This window comes from Aulonocara stuartgranti, assembly GCF_965226115.1.
Source record: "Aulonocara stuartgranti genome assembly, chromosome: 6".
Lineage (NCBI taxonomy): Eukaryota > Metazoa > Chordata > Actinopteri > Cichliformes > Cichlidae > Aulonocara > Aulonocara stuartgranti.
In genome coordinates this window covers 16,294,225-16,310,229 of record NC_138944.1, presented here as the reverse complement: position 1 = coordinate 16,310,229, position 16,005 = coordinate 16,294,225, and the positions used below count along the sequence as shown (strand labels likewise).

The following is a 16,005-nucleotide window of genomic DNA, read 5'->3' as shown; positions in this document are numbered from 1 at the left end:
GTGTGCTGGGGGAGCAGCACAGCAAAGAAGGACTCATCCAGGCTGGAGAAACTGATCAGGAGGGCTAGCTCTGTGGTCGGCATGAAGCTGGACACTCTGGTGACAGTGGCAGAGAAAAGGACATTAAAGAAACTGATGGACATTATGAACAATGCTGGGCATCCTCTGCACATGGCCATTAACAACCAGAAGAGTCTGTTCAGTGACAGGTTGCTTCTCCCAAAGACAAGAACTAACAGACTTAAAAACTCCTTTGTCCCACACGCCATCAGACTGTTTAACTCCTCTCTGGAGGGGAGAGGGAGGGGAAACAGGAGGACAAAGGAGGGGGAACAACTAAGCTGTAGTGCCTCTTCACCTCACTGTGCAATACCTTTTGTGCAATACTTTTGTAAATAGTCAACAGTGCAATAGACTCAATACTTGAAATGTGCAATTCACTTGTATTTTTATTTTTTATTCCTATTTATTCTATTTATCCCCTTCGTATATGCTGCTGTTCCTCACAAGCTGCAGATCCAGTTGTGTGCAGCACCTGTGCATCATTATAGGTGAGCCAAGGATCTGATGTAGAGTGTGGACTCTCCTCAGGATGGACAGAATTACAGATGCAGCAGCTGTTTCCGATGTATGGAAACCTGACACACAAACAAAAGTTTACAGTATCAGTGTAAAATAATTCATTTTGTCCAGGTTGAGAAGGTGAGCTTTGGTCCTTGTGCACCACGTGTACTCACCTGAAGCCGTCTCTAGTCTGAATTTTATTTTCCATTATTTATCCACCGCCCAAATGTTTCACTACGCTACTGCAAAAAGGTAAAAACACAAACACACAATTAGACGCTGAGCACTAGATGTGCATGTATGCTAGTGATGTGTCGAGTAATGGAGGGGGCGTTTCCGCGATGCACGTATCGAGGCTTGCTTCATTTATGGGAGGAGCTGAAAATGATGACGTCCGAAGCCTCGCTGCCCGGCTGTACCACGTGACTGGTTCATGAAGTGGTTCGAACTTTGCCGCGAGATGTGACAGCGATACAAACCCCTCAGACTTCAATCAAAATGTGGGTGTTTGATGGAGAGCTGCGGTTAGTGAGAGTTGGAGACAGCTGGGAGGCAGTTTGGAGGTTTATGAGAGTGAGGAGAGAAACTCAGGAGAGAATGGAGCCAGCTAAGAAGAGGAGGATGTCCTCCCCTGTGTGGGAACATTTTGATCTTATTCCTCCCAACAAGGTATTTCTACAGAAGATGTATTTTCATAATACTGATGGTGCAATACAATTTATGTTAAGCTGTATTTACTTTTGTACAAGGTGAAGTGTTTGCTATGTGCCAGGGAGCTGGGATATAACAACAACACCTCATCCATGCTTAGGCACTACAGAGCTTTGCATGAGAATAAGGGGAACAGCGATTGTTGAGCAAGACCAGGTGAGCCATCAAATGCCATGATAATAATAGCATGCCGTAATGTTACTAAATGATATAACAATATTATACAACTGTAATAAGTTACGTGTGTGATATTTATATTTGTGCTTTGTTTTTATTGTCTTTCCTCAGGAGAACAATCTCAAATAGATGAAAACCTGGTTAGCATGGTGATTGAGGACTCCCAGCCATTTAGCATTGTGGAGGACAAAGGATTTATAAGATTTGTTAAATCATTAAATCCTAGCTATGTTCTCCCCACTAAAAAGGTCATAAAAGCAGTGAAAATTTAGTTTTTACTGAATAAAATATGGGCAGGACTGACGCCTCAGTGTGTAGCTGTCCATACCTCAACGTTACAAAAGCACAACCACTGTCCACACCCCAACCACACCTCACCTCACAGTAAATGATCATTTCCATTTTAAGCATTTCCAAATAATCATTTTCCATACTGCCAGTATAAATATACACAGTATACTGCATCACTACAATATACATGTTTTACACACTCCTTTTGTTGTTGACATTTACAGGCTGTCTGTGTGCAAAAGGCCACACTCTTCAAATTCATGCCAACTAATATTTTTACGTCCAGTAGGTGTCCTACTAGAGCAAATAAAGCTTCAAGAAGCTTTGCGCTGGGGTGAACCAATTGGATGAAAAGCTTCAGTGCTTCATCTGCCCATCACTAATGTATGCATGAGCTTTGAAATTTAAACATTTTGGGGGACGTTATTCTCTTACTTATTAAACACATGCTCCCATCCACTCTCTTGGTCCAGAAGCTCCATAATCCAAGTGTCCCAACTCAGGTCTGATGGCATTTTTTCAGTGGTGTTTTTAACCTCTTGGGAACTTTCACTACATTCCTTACTTGATGCAGAAAGAAGAAACGAGTCCATATCCAACCTTCAGAGCAGAGGCGATTAAGATCGGTATGGGTGTCACAGGTGTACCAGTCCGCCTTTTCTTCCAGGGCGAGAGGGGTTGCCATTCTTGTTCGCAGAACTATTCCTTTTATATTCAAAACTCAGATATGTGATCCAGGTGGGAGGTTCATACTTGTTACAGGTACAGTCAACTCCACCCCTGTAGTCCTCTTGAACATCTATGCCCCTAATTTTGACAACCCTGACTTCTTTAGTAAAATATTCAATCTTGTCTCACAATACAATGACCATAATATCATTATCGGTGGTGATTTTAATTGTTATTTCGATCCATTGTTGGATAGGTCTTCTGCGTCCCTGGCCCCAACCTTGAGAGCTGTTTCTGTACTCAATACTCTTACTAAATCTTTGGACTTGGTTGACATTTGGAGGCACCAGCATCCGTTAGAAAAGCAATACTCTTTCTTCTCCCCTGTCCATGGCAGCTTCAGTAGAATTGACTATTTTCTTATTGATTCCAGGCTTATTTCGAAAGTGGTTAGTTCCACTTATCACAGTATTTTAGTTTCGGACCACGCACCTCTCTCAACGGTAATTGACTTCAACCTATATACCCCCCAATACAATTGGAAATTTAACCCCTCTTTATATCTAAATGACTCTTTTACGGTTTACCTATCTACTAAAATCGCAGAATTTTTACAATTTAATGATAATGGTGTAGTTTCAGACTCTGTTTTGTGGGAGTCCTTTAAAGTCGTTATTAGAGGCCATATTATTGCTTATCAAGCTTCTCAGAAGAGGGACAAACTCAGGCTGCGTACTAATATTGAGGCAGAGCTGTCTGTGTTGGAGGAGAAGTATCGCGATACCGGGGCTGCTGACACACTTAATACCATTCTCAAATTGAAATATGACTACAACCACATGTTGGGGGAGCAGGTCATGAATTGTATTCGTCGATTAAAACAGAAGCATTTTGAGCTTGGTGAAAAGGCTGACAAGGTGCTTTCCAGACAGCTGAAGGGCATTCAAGCTGAAAGGGCGATACACAGAATTCTCTCTGCAACTGGCCAGTTGCTGTCCGATCACAAGCAGATAAATGACAGATTTCGCAGTTTTTATTGTCAGTTATACACATCTAGTACTACGGCCACAGTTGCTGAAATCACTAATTTTCTTAATGCTTTAGACATCCCGACTCTTCCTGAGGCTGCACGGGGCTTACTCGATGCAGACTTTACGCTGGAGGAAATTAGAAATGCAATCTGCTCCTTTCCTAATGGAAAAGCATGTGGTCCGGACGGTTTCGGGATAGAGCTTTATAAGACACATATTGACGTTATCGCTCCCCTGCTACTTCGGATGGTAAATTGCGCAGTGTTAAACGGCTCATTCCCTCATTCTTTCTACGATGCCCATATATGTCTCCTCCTGAAAAAAGACAGAGACGAAACTAATGTTTCTTCCTATCGTCCCCTAAGTCTTCTCAACTCAGACCAAAAGATAATTGCTAAAGTCCTAACCAACCGGTTAAATAAGCACATAGGCTCTATAATTCATCCTGACCAATCGGGTTTTATCCCCAATAGATTCTCTTTTTCTAATACTAGATGTCTCTTAAATGCGATGTACTCAACGACACTGCCCAATTCTGCGGTGATTTCACTCGATGCCCAGCAGGCTTTCGACCAAGTGGAATGGAGTTATTTGTTTGCTACTCTTGAAAAATTTGGTTTTGGGTCGAATTTTTTGAATATGATTAAGTTGCTTTACGCTTGCCCTCGTTCCTCGGTCCTTACCAACCATGAGAGGTCGCTCCCGTTCCTCTTACACCGTGGGACAAGGCAGGGTTGTTGCCTCTCTCCAATGCTTTTTGCTTTAGCTCTTGAGCCGTTGGCCATTGCCATCAGAGCCAATTCCCATATCTCTGGTATAAATTGTGGCACGTCAGAGTACACCATCGGTCTGTATGCAGATGATATCATATTGGCTCTTTCAGATTTAAAGATCTCCCTTCCTCCACTTCTTAAGCTGATTGACAGCTTTGGCCACCTATCAGGGTTCACCATAAATTGGAAGAAGTCTGTTCTTATGCCGCTGTCGTCTGGTCTGGGCCCTGATTTCCTGTCTAGTTTGCCCTTTAAGGTCTCCCAGGATTACTTTTCATACCTGGGTATTAACATCCCTAGGAACTCAAAACTCCTCTTCAGGCTTAATTATTCGGTTCTAACTGATGAGCTCAAGTGTATGATAGATAGGTGGAAACTTCTCCCACTTTCAATGATTGGCCGTATCAATATAATCAAAATGGTTGTGCTCCCTAAATTCATGTACCTATTCCAGAACGTTCCTATTTTTCTCAGGTCTTCCTTTTTCAAAGCGTTGGATGCCATTATCATGCCTTTCGTTTGGGCCTACAAGCCCCCCCGCATCTCGAAGTCTCACTTGCAAAAGCCCTCGGACGAGGGTGGTCTGGGCCTTCCAGTTTTCAGACATTATTACTGGGCCTGTAATGCCAGAGCCTGGGTCTTCTGGAATCTGCCTATAGTTGGTGATGCTGTGGGATGCAGGTCCAGCCCTAAATGGCTCGAATTGGAGCTTAGCACTGCTATCGAGCACACTGGAGCATCCTTGCCAGCTATCTTATTTTCAAAATCGGTTATTAAAAGTGCATGTGATGACTTTATTCTTTGCAACTCCGTAAAAATATTGAATCAAATTAAGAGAATCTTGAACCTCCCGGTAGTGTCAACTTTTGCCCCGATCTGCCACAATCCTAGCTTTACGCCTAGTACAATGGATGCTGCTTTCAAACAATGGCCTGTCAAAGGGTTAATTGCTATAAAGGATCTTTATATTGACAATCATTTTGCCTCTTTTGCTCAGCTTCAGACAAAGTACAATCTCCCTACAAGTCATTTTTTTCGGTACTTACAAATTAGGAATTATGTCAAGCAAGCATTCTCAAATTTAGATACCATCCCCATACAGCATGTCTTTTACAATATGATGAACGAACCTCCCACCTCAAAACACTTAATTTCTCGGCTTGTCAACCTTTTTTCTTCGGCAGCCCCCTCTTGCCATATTAAAGAGGCTTGGACAAGGGACACTGGTTTGGTTATCTCTGACGATCTATGGGCTGAAGTGTTAAGTCGGATAAAACTATGCTCTGTTAACGCCCGGCTTCAGTTAATTCAATTTAAGGTTGTCCATAGACTGCACTATTCCAAAACCAAATTGAACAAGATTTTTCCTAACGTTTCCCCCAAATGTGATAAATGTAAACTTGTGGACGGTACTCTTGGGCATCTTTTTTGGTCCTGTTCTACGCTTACAGCCTTTTGGACTAGTATTTTTAGTTTCTATACCACTGTTTATGATAGGCAACTGTATCCTGACTGTCTTATGGTGATCCTGGGCTGCTCCGGCGACTCCTTGGCACTTCCCTTTGCTGTTCAACAGGCCCTCATGTTTGGTATGGTGATTGCCAAACGTTTGATTCTGGGGGAGTGGAAATCTGCCTCCCCTCCCTGCTTCAAGAGGTGGCTCGAGGAGATGGTCTCCTGTCTATACCTGGAAGAAATTCGGTTCTCTACGTCTGATTCCATGGAGAAGTTCAGGAAGCTATGGGGGCCCTTTATAGACCACATTAAGAAGGACAGTCCACGCCCTGGGTCCTGACCACATTGTTTTAACTGCTTTCATTCTGAGCTGTTGCCCATAACTGTTTTTGCATGATTGTTATCAGCTCCTCCTAGCGATCTTTGGATTTGATCTTGTAGATTGGACTCACTAGATTGTGAGTTGTTTGACATGTATACCAGTTGCTTTGTTTGCTTCTCTGCTGTTTTTAATAAGTGCTGGCCTTGTACCCTGTTGTGTGGTTTGTTGCTCTGTTTTTTTTGTTTGTTTGTTTGTTTTTTTTGGTTGTTATTGTCTTTATTGTCTGTGTTCTTCTGTCCCGCTGTTTGTGAATGTGTAAAAAAAATTTTGAAACTTGCATAAATAAATACATTAAAAAAAAAGAAAAAAAAAGAAAGAAGAAACGAGTCAGGGATGCATAGCAAGCACAACAAGACACCAGCAGCCCAGACCTTTCACCAACTGAAGACATTTGCAGCACCATAAAACATGACAGAGAAGAGCTGGGACTATGTGAAAGGGTGAAGTGCTGCAGTAAAGTTGCAATGGTCCTATCTTTTATACAGTCTATAGTTCACTCTATTCGATTACCCTTTTCTCATGTTTTTGTTAGTTAGGGAGATAAGACATTGTTATTTGGTTTTATTCTTTTCATAAATAAGTTTTGTACATCCTTTAGATACGGTCCCTTTTGTTTGTTGTTTTGGGGTCCACCCCGAAGCTGTAGTTCGCTCCTTTCCTTTGTTAGAATTCAATCACTGTGAAAAAAAATCACCATCAAAATTGTACTGGTTGTGTGATGTGCTGCTTGGGGTCAGACAGGGGTGGATCACCCTTATATTATGGTCTGGCCACCCTTAGACAGGCCATAACACTAACTAAAATGAAAATTAAAACTAGACTTATAACTGGCTGGCTGGTGTCCTTACCAGTGTCCTTGGGTCTGAACTGTGGGCTCCTCTTTCCAGGTGTTCGTACTGCCTGAGTGGCACCAAGGTGTGCTGTCTTGCCTCTTTTGGGTTTTCTGCATGTTTCTGGCTCAACATGCAAGTATCCACTTCTTGACGTTCGCTGTTGGTTGCAGCCACTTGAGGTTTTTGGGCTCATTTGGGTTCTCAACACTGGGCGACTTTGATGGGAGTGAAAGCATCCTCACAACATAAATCACCACACTACCTGCTTTTGTTTCAGGTTTTTTCTTTATCCTTGTTAACATGTTTGGGTACTGGGTTTACCTGTAATGCATTTTGTGCTCCAAAAGCTGTTATTTTGTGCAGCTGTGCTCCAAAAGCTGTAAGCATGACCTTTCTTATCATTAGATTGTGCCACACCAGCACCTGAGAGAAAAGCTTTGAGTTTGATTTTGTGTTTTGCAGGCACTCAGGAGAATAAGTCATGATGTTTCTTGTGTTTGTCATGTTAGTATCTCAGTGCTTGTCAATCACCAGTCAACAGTGTCACCACTGTGAACAACATCCTGCGACTGTTTGAGCCAAAACCTTCGAGAAGTCCCTGCAGCTGCTTCAAAACTCATCACTGAGCTCGATCTCTCTTTTAACACGCTGGAGACAACAATGAAAGATGACTTTCTTTCATATGCTGCTTTGAGGGCTTTGCTGATGAAGTTCAGCCAAAACAGGAAACATGCAGCAGGAGACAGTAACTTGTTAAAATGTTATAAAAGGTACAATTAAAGATTTTCACCCTACAGGGTTGTCAATGATCCAAGGATAAATGTCTAATTTGGTCAAAAGTTTATAAGCCATTTCTGGAGAGACTGCAGTGGAAATGTTGTCACTTTTGGACTTTGCTACCTGCAGCTAAACATTGGCAGCTAAATCATTTATTTAAAAGCAGAAGCTGCAACTGATCGAGTGAATGTTTGTCTGAAAACTTAAACTGAACTCCAAGCGTACCATTGCTCCAGCTTACCATCTTTACCTGAGTGAATCAGTTTGTTGAACAATCTAAATGATTCAGAAACTTCTGTGACATCAACTTAACTAAGGCTCATTACAAATTTCACAAAACACTGCTGAATACTTTTAATATTTTTTTTATTAGTTATTTTTGTTTTGTTGTTATTTTGATTTTAATAAAACAAAATAACATAAAGAATCAAATAATTTCTTTGTTTTTTAAATTTAATTTATTTTACAAATAAATTAATAATAATATTAATAATAATAACAACAAATTAGTGCCAAGTGCCTTGGCACATTGTGCGCTGTCCATCTTGCGTGTTGCACAATATCGTTTATTATTTAGTAACTATTGATATCTACTGCTAGCTAGTTTATTGTGATGGTGCTTTTTTTTTTCTATTATTATGTTGCTCTTTGTTGTTTGCTGTCTCCTCTGTTTTTTTTTTCTCCATACAGGTGACCCAGGAGTTTTTTGTTTTGTTTTTTTTCTCTCTTCCCCCCCTTCTCACCGTCTCTTCTCCCCTTTGGTTTTCTTTCTTTCTCTCCCCCTCTTTCTTTCATTCTTTCCCCCTGTCCTATCCCACAGTTATGTCTGTCCCGTTTGCAACTGAAAATAAAATAAATTCATAATTATAATAAAGGTCAATCAAATGGACCAATATGGCAAGGCCATGATGATCCACTTGGTAAAATAAATCCGCTTGGCATCTTTCTTGGCCTCAAGACAACAATTCTGATGGCTATAGATCCAAACGGGACACAAAAAAAAAAAAAAAGAAAAAAAAAGAGGAAGAATGAGCCGCTGACCATTCACTTTGCATAGATCGAACTGCAAGGGTATGTCTGCAATATTGTCCCGTAGTGCCTGCCTGAATTCAGCTGCATTTAGGTTTACAGGAACGACCACCCGAGTAGCAGGAGTGGCATCTGTAATCAAATTTAAACCAAATTAGCTTTCCCTAAAAACGGAAAAGGGTAAATTGTCACATTGTAGTGTCTCAACATCAACTTATTGGTGCAAGGAAATAAAGATTACAAAGGTGCTAAAAATCTAATGCCAAATTCTACAATTTGTAAACAACTGACACCATGATGTAATTCTCATTTTTCAAACCCATCACTCCAAATAATTAATATTAATATAAATATTGATTACCCCTATGAGATCGGTAGTGTGTCAGTGTGGGATTCCTTAGTACTGACACCTTAAACGTTAACTGGCGATGTCTGGTTCTCCCGCCTCTTGGTCTGCGCACTGGCCCACCTCCGTGCTGTTGGCGGAAAACTCCAAAGCTATCATTAGACCATGAGATAATTTTAGTCAAACTAATGACAGAGACACCCCCCCCCCCCCCCCCCCAAGAAAAAAAAAGGAAAAAAAAACAAAACCACCCAACACACTCAGAGTAAGGAATGAGTGTTCAACACATCGGTGTTTATTGCATGCATTTTTCGATTGTCTCGCAAATTAAATGCTCCCTGAAAATATGGGATATGCTACATTTATAAACTAAAATCTTTATGCATAAATGCACATAACAGGGATTAAAATGACTGTCATTTGAAGTCGTCAATCTAGGATAGACATTTATGATTACAGAATTTGTTGTTGAATTGTAACAGATAATTAGTAAACGAGCCATTTATTATTTAAAAATGTAAAAGTTATTTCCTTTTGCAAAAACAAAAAAGGCGCAAAGCTAAAAGCTTGCCAATAGAGTAACCACCACCAAAGCATTTCACCTTTGTAGAAGAGATGTCCCCTCTTCACTGTCATCTTGATTCAGTAGCCGGTTAAATTGGGCATTCATTCTGTCTCTGATATCAGTGACTCTCCGTCGAAATGCAGCGCTCCGTTCGGACATGACTGTCCACAAAAAGTTCGCCAAAAGGCTGGGCAGATATATATATATAGCATCCCTAAAATTCAAAGTACGGCGGGAGAAGGTACATTGTTTGTGATTGGATCAGCAAGACTGAAGGTTGTGTTTTTTTTTAATCCACCCCTTACCACAACCTGTGATCAGAATTTGTGTTAACCAATCACAGTCAACCTCATATTTGTGTTGTCTCAATCGAGCTATGTGCGACAAACTACATACAGATGAATGCATGCGAAATCTCTGCGCCAACAAAAAACACCGTAAGTACCCTAGTTAATCTCAATTATTGTTCGACTTTGCTAACTAAAAGCGAAGCGATGATTCAAAAACATTGCTTTGTCCTTTTAAGCACATGTTATATGTTAGCTTTGTATTGTAGTAGGCGGGAAAAAAAGTAATGCTGAGAACCTTCACAGACAAGTCATGCTAACCTTTGTCCGTTAGGAATGTTGCCAACATGCCATTTTAGGTGAGGCATGTTAATAAGGTCTTTAATATGGTACTCCGTTTAGCCACTTTATATTATTTAAAATACGGTTTTATATCACTTGTTACATTAGCCGGATTAGGCTACACGGTACTGCACTGCCATCCCAGATAGCAAGACGACATTGAATTGATGTTGATTTTTTTCTATAAAGTACCGGAGAAAGTAGATTGAATGTTCTTTTGTTATCACTGATTTATGGTCTAGTTACAGTTCACTAGCTATGTCGACGTGCAATTTAGGTATATCTGACCGGTAAATTAAAGCAGCGATCACCTGGACTGTTCCGTATCACCCCTCTCACAGTGGTACATCCCTCCAGGTAACCATTCACAAGTCTTGTACAGTAGAGCGGGAATTAATCTCAGCGGAATTGAGAGGAGAAAGTGGATGCAAGCTGCCGTTAAACTTGACTGAAGAAGAAGAAGAGAGGAGAAAGTAAAGAAATGAATAAAGAACAGTCAGTATATGCAGAAAATAAATAATAAAGTTAAAAGACAGCATGGTCTTCATGAACCCAGGGTACAATACAAAAATGTCGTTTTATTTAAGTGAGCAAAACAATGTAGACCATGTTCATTTTGGTAATTAGTTGAAAAAAAAAAAAACTAATGACAGCATTTAAAATAAACAAAGATGAATAACATGGATGGGAACATTTGACAATGGAATTGGAACATTATCAAAAATGATTTTTCAGATATGCTGAGTAGAAGATGCGGAGATTCAAATTTTTAACTTGGGTGTGTGTTTGAAATATGAAAATATTGGTTGACATCGTTGACATACTGCTATTAAAGATAGGAATATGTATGAAACGTAGATTCAAAAGCTCTATTAACAGAACTATAACCTGTTAGAATGTGACATTTATTTCAGATGCATTCTGTAACTGTTCACAGTCCCAATACTTAGTGATGACAGAGTGTTTCCAAAAGTGCTCAGTCACAATTTTCAGAAGACTAACATGAAATTTTTTGATTTATTTAAATATATAAACCTGTTGAAAGCAATAATTTAAATTTTTGTCTTTGTAGAATCACAGTACAAAGTATGGCCTGGAGGATTTTCATCTCAAGGTGCAAGAACATTCATAATGACTGTACACGGCGGCTGCTGATGGACGATGTTGGGCCAGATGTGCTACAGTTAGCGTTAAGGAGGTATGATGAAAGCATGATGGAAAACATTTAACATTTTAACTTGCATAAAATGTTTAAGGGGAATATGGCCTGAAAATATAACATGAATTAAGAAGTAATTTTTTGATGTCTTTGAGGTTGGAGACAATGCAGAGAAGCCTTCGGTGGGCAAGAGGAAGACTGATCAGTGTAACTGCAGCAGATCAACTTCTGCGTGACTTGGCTGAATTGATTCAGGAGGTCGAACTGTCTACTCAGCATGGCCAACAAGGTAAGCACATATTGTGTCGATTCCTTGACTGATCAAAAGTGTGAAATAAATTATGACTCTGTCTTAACCTATTTTCCAAATACACCAAACGCTTATATATTTTCAGGCTCTTTTGGATACCAGGCGCCAGTGGTTTTCAACAGAGGTAGAGGCAGATCCCTTTACCTTATCACTCGGGAACAGCTTTCATTCCTGAAGTCATGTGGATTCACTGCACCTCAGATGGCTGATATTTTGAATGTTTCACTTCGTACAATTCGAAGACGTCTGCGGTCAGTGACTTTTGAAACCAGTGTGACTTTCAGTTCTTTTGTGACACACACCCACTGTTTATTCAAATTAAATGGTATTGTGAAATTGTAAAAATTAGTATATTTGAATGTGCACTAACTAGTCAAGTAATGATGTGTGTTGTTATGGCAGTGATAAAATACTCGTGTTCTTTTTGTCTGATTTCAGACAGTATCATTTCACCCGTGCATCAATGTATGCGGAACTGACTGACAGTGCGCTGGATGAACATGTGCAGGACATTGTCGCTGGCAATGAACAAATTGGTCCTGAGGCTGTCAGAGCCTCCCTGCGAGTACGTGGACTACGTGTACAGCGAAGGAGGGTTCGAGCAAGCATGCTACGGATAAATCCTGGAGCAGCTGCCATAAGAGCAGTTTTGCGGAGACCAGAACGAAGAACATATCAGGTTGCAGGTCCAAACTCATTGTGGCACATTGATGGAAATCACAAGCTGATAAGGTAACCAAGCACACTGATTTGTTGAACACCTATTTTGACCAAAGTGAAATTCAGCATTACATCAAATATAACTGTTGAACAGTAAGACACATCCAATAGAGCCAGGCCCTGGGATGGGCAGTCCTCTAACACAACTGGTTATGTTTAAAGGGGAAAATGAGAGAACACAGACATCGCAAGCAACGTACAGACAAACTTGACATGCAATAGTGCCATGTAAATCAATTAAGAGTGTGTGTTTCCATTGTTTCAATAACAAAGCAGAAATAAGATTTTTCTTCTTATGGACCACGGTTTTAGGTGGAGGATAGTCATTCATGGGGGTATTGATGGATAAAGTCGTCTAGTGGTCTTCCTTCATGCCTCAAACAAGCAGTACTGTTTTATCAAGTTTCATCAGAGCCGTGGTATCCTATGGTGTACCCTCGAGGGTCCGGACAGACAGAGGAGGGGAAAACAATGCTGTCTGCCTGATGATGAACATTTTCAGAGGCTTTGATCGTGGAAGTGCCCTAAGAGGAAGGAGTACCCATAATCAGAGAATTGAGAGGCTCTGGGGTGATCTGTGGCGAGGAATGACCAATGTGTACTGTGATTTATTTCACCACCTGGAGGAGGAAGGCATCATTGACATTGACAATGAAATGCACCTTTGGGCTCTCCATTACATCTATCTCCCAAGGATCAACAGAGATTTGAAAGACTTCACTCAACAGTGGAACAATCATGGCTTGCGGACAGAGAGACACTTGAGCCCATTACAGATTTTTGTCCGAGGCAGCCTCCAGCAACAGGGCCGATTCTCAACTGCCATGCAGGACATCTTTCAGACCAGAGCAGCTGCTGCTGATGGGACTATTGGTGGGACAGCTGATGGTGGTGTGACAGCCACTGAGAGTGAGACGACTGCTGCTCAGGGCTCAGGTGCAGATTCTGGTGGTGGTGCTGCTGCTCATGGTACAGATGAGCTGGGATTGCTGGTCGACTGGCCTGAGAGGATTACTGTGCCAGACATTGAATTTACTCTGGACGGAATGGTGATGGAGCAAGTGGTAGAACTGTTTAATCCACTAAGTGGCACCAGAGGGAGTCATGGTATTGAGCTCATCACTGGCTTAATATACTTTCTGGACTCCACATATCACTGAGACAGTTCAATTAATGACTGAAACATAATAGCAGCAAGTGGAAAGACTTCAAAATAACTAGGTGACTGGATACATACAATGTGAAAAGTTATGATACGTGTTTACTATGTACCATTGAGTAGTGGTGTAAATGCTGTTAAAATGTTCTGTGTGGATTTCATGATGTAGATGACTGATTTATAATAAGTTACATAATATCATGAATATATATAGTTTGTGTTGAAATGTCTTTATTTGAAATGTACATGTGTAAAGTGTAAGAGCTAGTGTCTCGTGAGAATACCCTTAACGAGAGTACACGAGACTTTGCATGGACTGCGAGGGAGCAGATGTCTCTCATGAAGCGATTTTAAGTTAAAAGTTTACTAAAAGAAAAAGCAACACAAGAACATAAGGACCTCTTTTCAGGACAAGCAGCCAACGAGGTATTTGTCATTTGAGAAATGTTGTTATTTGTGTTTGGACTTAATATGTGTACTCTAAAGTTGCTAATTGATTTGTACTGTTCGCTTGTGACCAGTTCTCATGGTGTATCGGCGTACTGGTGATGGTGAAGCCGAGGAGAGAAGGCCCAAGTAATAAACGCCCGTTTCAAAGAACCGACCTGTGTCTGTGTTGTTGTGAATTCTGTCATGGAAATCAGTGCATTTCCTGTATCCTTTGGGGCAACAGACCTGAGTCACACTTTTAGAGAAGTACCTGGTGAGGTGGATTGAGAGGAATATCCATGATGCATGGCAGTTTGTTCACTCACTTCCTCTCCACCACAGCTTCCGAAGTGCAGCCAATCACAGAGCTTGCTCTCCTGATCCAAGAAGAACACATCAAAGTGCACTGCACAAGCTTGCTCACAAAAAATAACCTGCCCATACACTGCTTGTGTACAGCTTCTGTTTTGATCTTCCAGTTCAGCAAATGTATATATGTGGGTGTCCAGGTATTTGTGCTCCTCCACCACATGATATCAGTGGGTTCAGTATCTTATACTTTTGTCAAGATAATGCACACTGCAGCCGACAGTTATCAGAAAGATGTCATTACCATGTTACATGGATTCTTTTTTTTTTTAATAACTTCATGTCATATAAACTAGTTATGTTATGTGCAACACTGTCATGTGCCACTCTGGTTTTATGTTTCAAATTCGTGTAAGACATCCAGAGTACTCTGATGACATTGACAAGGACATCTCCAGTTTACATGGGAAACTATTATTTCAGGTTCTTGAGATTATTTACATCACTTTTGAGAAAACGTACATACAGGTCTGATTCAAAACTGTATATCTATTTTTTAATGCATGTTGAAAGGGCAAAAATATTCCTGAGATACTGTTAACATTATTAAATTTGAAGGCTATTATACAGTGGTATTACTTTAAACTGAGTAAAACGGTATTTTGATAAAAGTTAAGGTCTCCGTTTGTTTCAGAAAGAGCATACTGTCATTTACTTGCTTTTATTATTTATTTATATGCCCTCCGCGGACCATCTCTGCACTGCGTGGGTGATTAGTGGCTCCCTGCACAGTAAGGGCTGCACACAGGGACAAGACGCACTCGGTTACGATCGGATCTTCCCTGGGCAGGGGGAGGTGATGAACTGTATGCCACTTTTTCATTGGCATACATTAAGTACAATGTTTTATTGCCTACGGTGGGGCAGGTCACATACTGGGTGAAGGTGGGCAGTGTGGAGTCCAGCGAGACATGATTAAAGTCCCCTGATATTAGAAGAAGAGCTCTCGGAGATTGCGTTTGCAGTCTGCGGACCACAGAGTCACAGGCTACCTCCACGGATGCTAACGCTAATGCTAACGGCAATGTCTGTGTTGCAGAGTTGTTCTTTCACAGCGATGTGCCCAGAGATACCTCAACCGTCTTTAACAAACACCGCCAGCCCCCCTCCTTTCCTCTCACCGCTGTCTCTCGTCTTGTCCGCCCGCAGCAGCTGGAAGCCGGGCAGCCTACTCACAGAGGGAGTGCCGGGCAGTGCCGGGATACTGCCACTGTGACCGGGTTAGCGTCATTAGCTCCTCAATCATATCAGGGAGCGATCTCACATTTAAAGTGATTACAGGAAGGAGAGATGGTGTGTGAGGTGTCCTCGGGAGACATCACCCCCGTTTCTTCCCTCACTGGGGATGTAGGGTCTGTCTGCCGGTAGCGCAGCTGCAGGGCGCAGCGCTAACAGCTGATCCCTAATGTAAACAAAGGAGCCATGCCCCGAGTGTCCAAACACGGGTGAAAAAAGTGGAGTAAAAAGAAGAGAAAAGTCAACATAACTAGCACGAAGCGGTAATGCAAGATGGCAGGATCTGATTGCTAAGACATAAGTTTAAGGTTAAGAGAAGTAAAGAGGAAAATAAGAAAGAAGCTCAGCTCATTACCTGTTAGCTGCCATAACAGGTAACACAGTTAAGGTT

The 16,005-nt window shown here is 41.2% G+C and overlaps 1 protein-coding gene and 2 long non-coding RNA genes across 5 annotated transcripts in view; 1 reads left to right on the top strand and 2 right to left on the bottom strand.

Annotated features, from left to right (window-relative positions):
• Window positions 1-16,005, top strand: part of LOC309708168 (uncharacterized protein) — a 73,948-nt gene that overhangs the window by 24,653 nt on the left and 33,290 nt on the right. The gene's annotated exons all lie outside the window — the stretch shown is intronic.
• LOC309708175 overlaps window positions 472-16,005 on the bottom strand; it is a 37,943-nt gene continuing 22,409 nt past the window's right edge. Inside the window, exons 2-4 of one of the 3 annotated variants that reach the window (XR_014277196.1) lie at window positions 2,179-3,595; window positions 738-806; window positions 472-638 (exon numbers count right to left, since the gene is read on the bottom strand). This is a non-coding gene — a long non-coding RNA (uncharacterized lncRNA). Of the gene's footprint in view, window positions 639-737; window positions 807-2,178; window positions 5,690-16,005 lie in introns of those variants that run through there. The other 2 variants (XR_014277197.1, XR_014277198.1) reach the window with 2 other exon arrangements.
• Window positions 8,211-10,093, bottom strand: LOC309708177. The gene is made up of 3 exons (XR_014277201.1): window positions 9,641-10,093; window positions 9,054-9,190; window positions 8,211-8,824 (listed from the first exon to the last, which is right to left on the bottom strand). It is a non-coding gene; the product is annotated as an uncharacterized lncRNA (long non-coding RNA).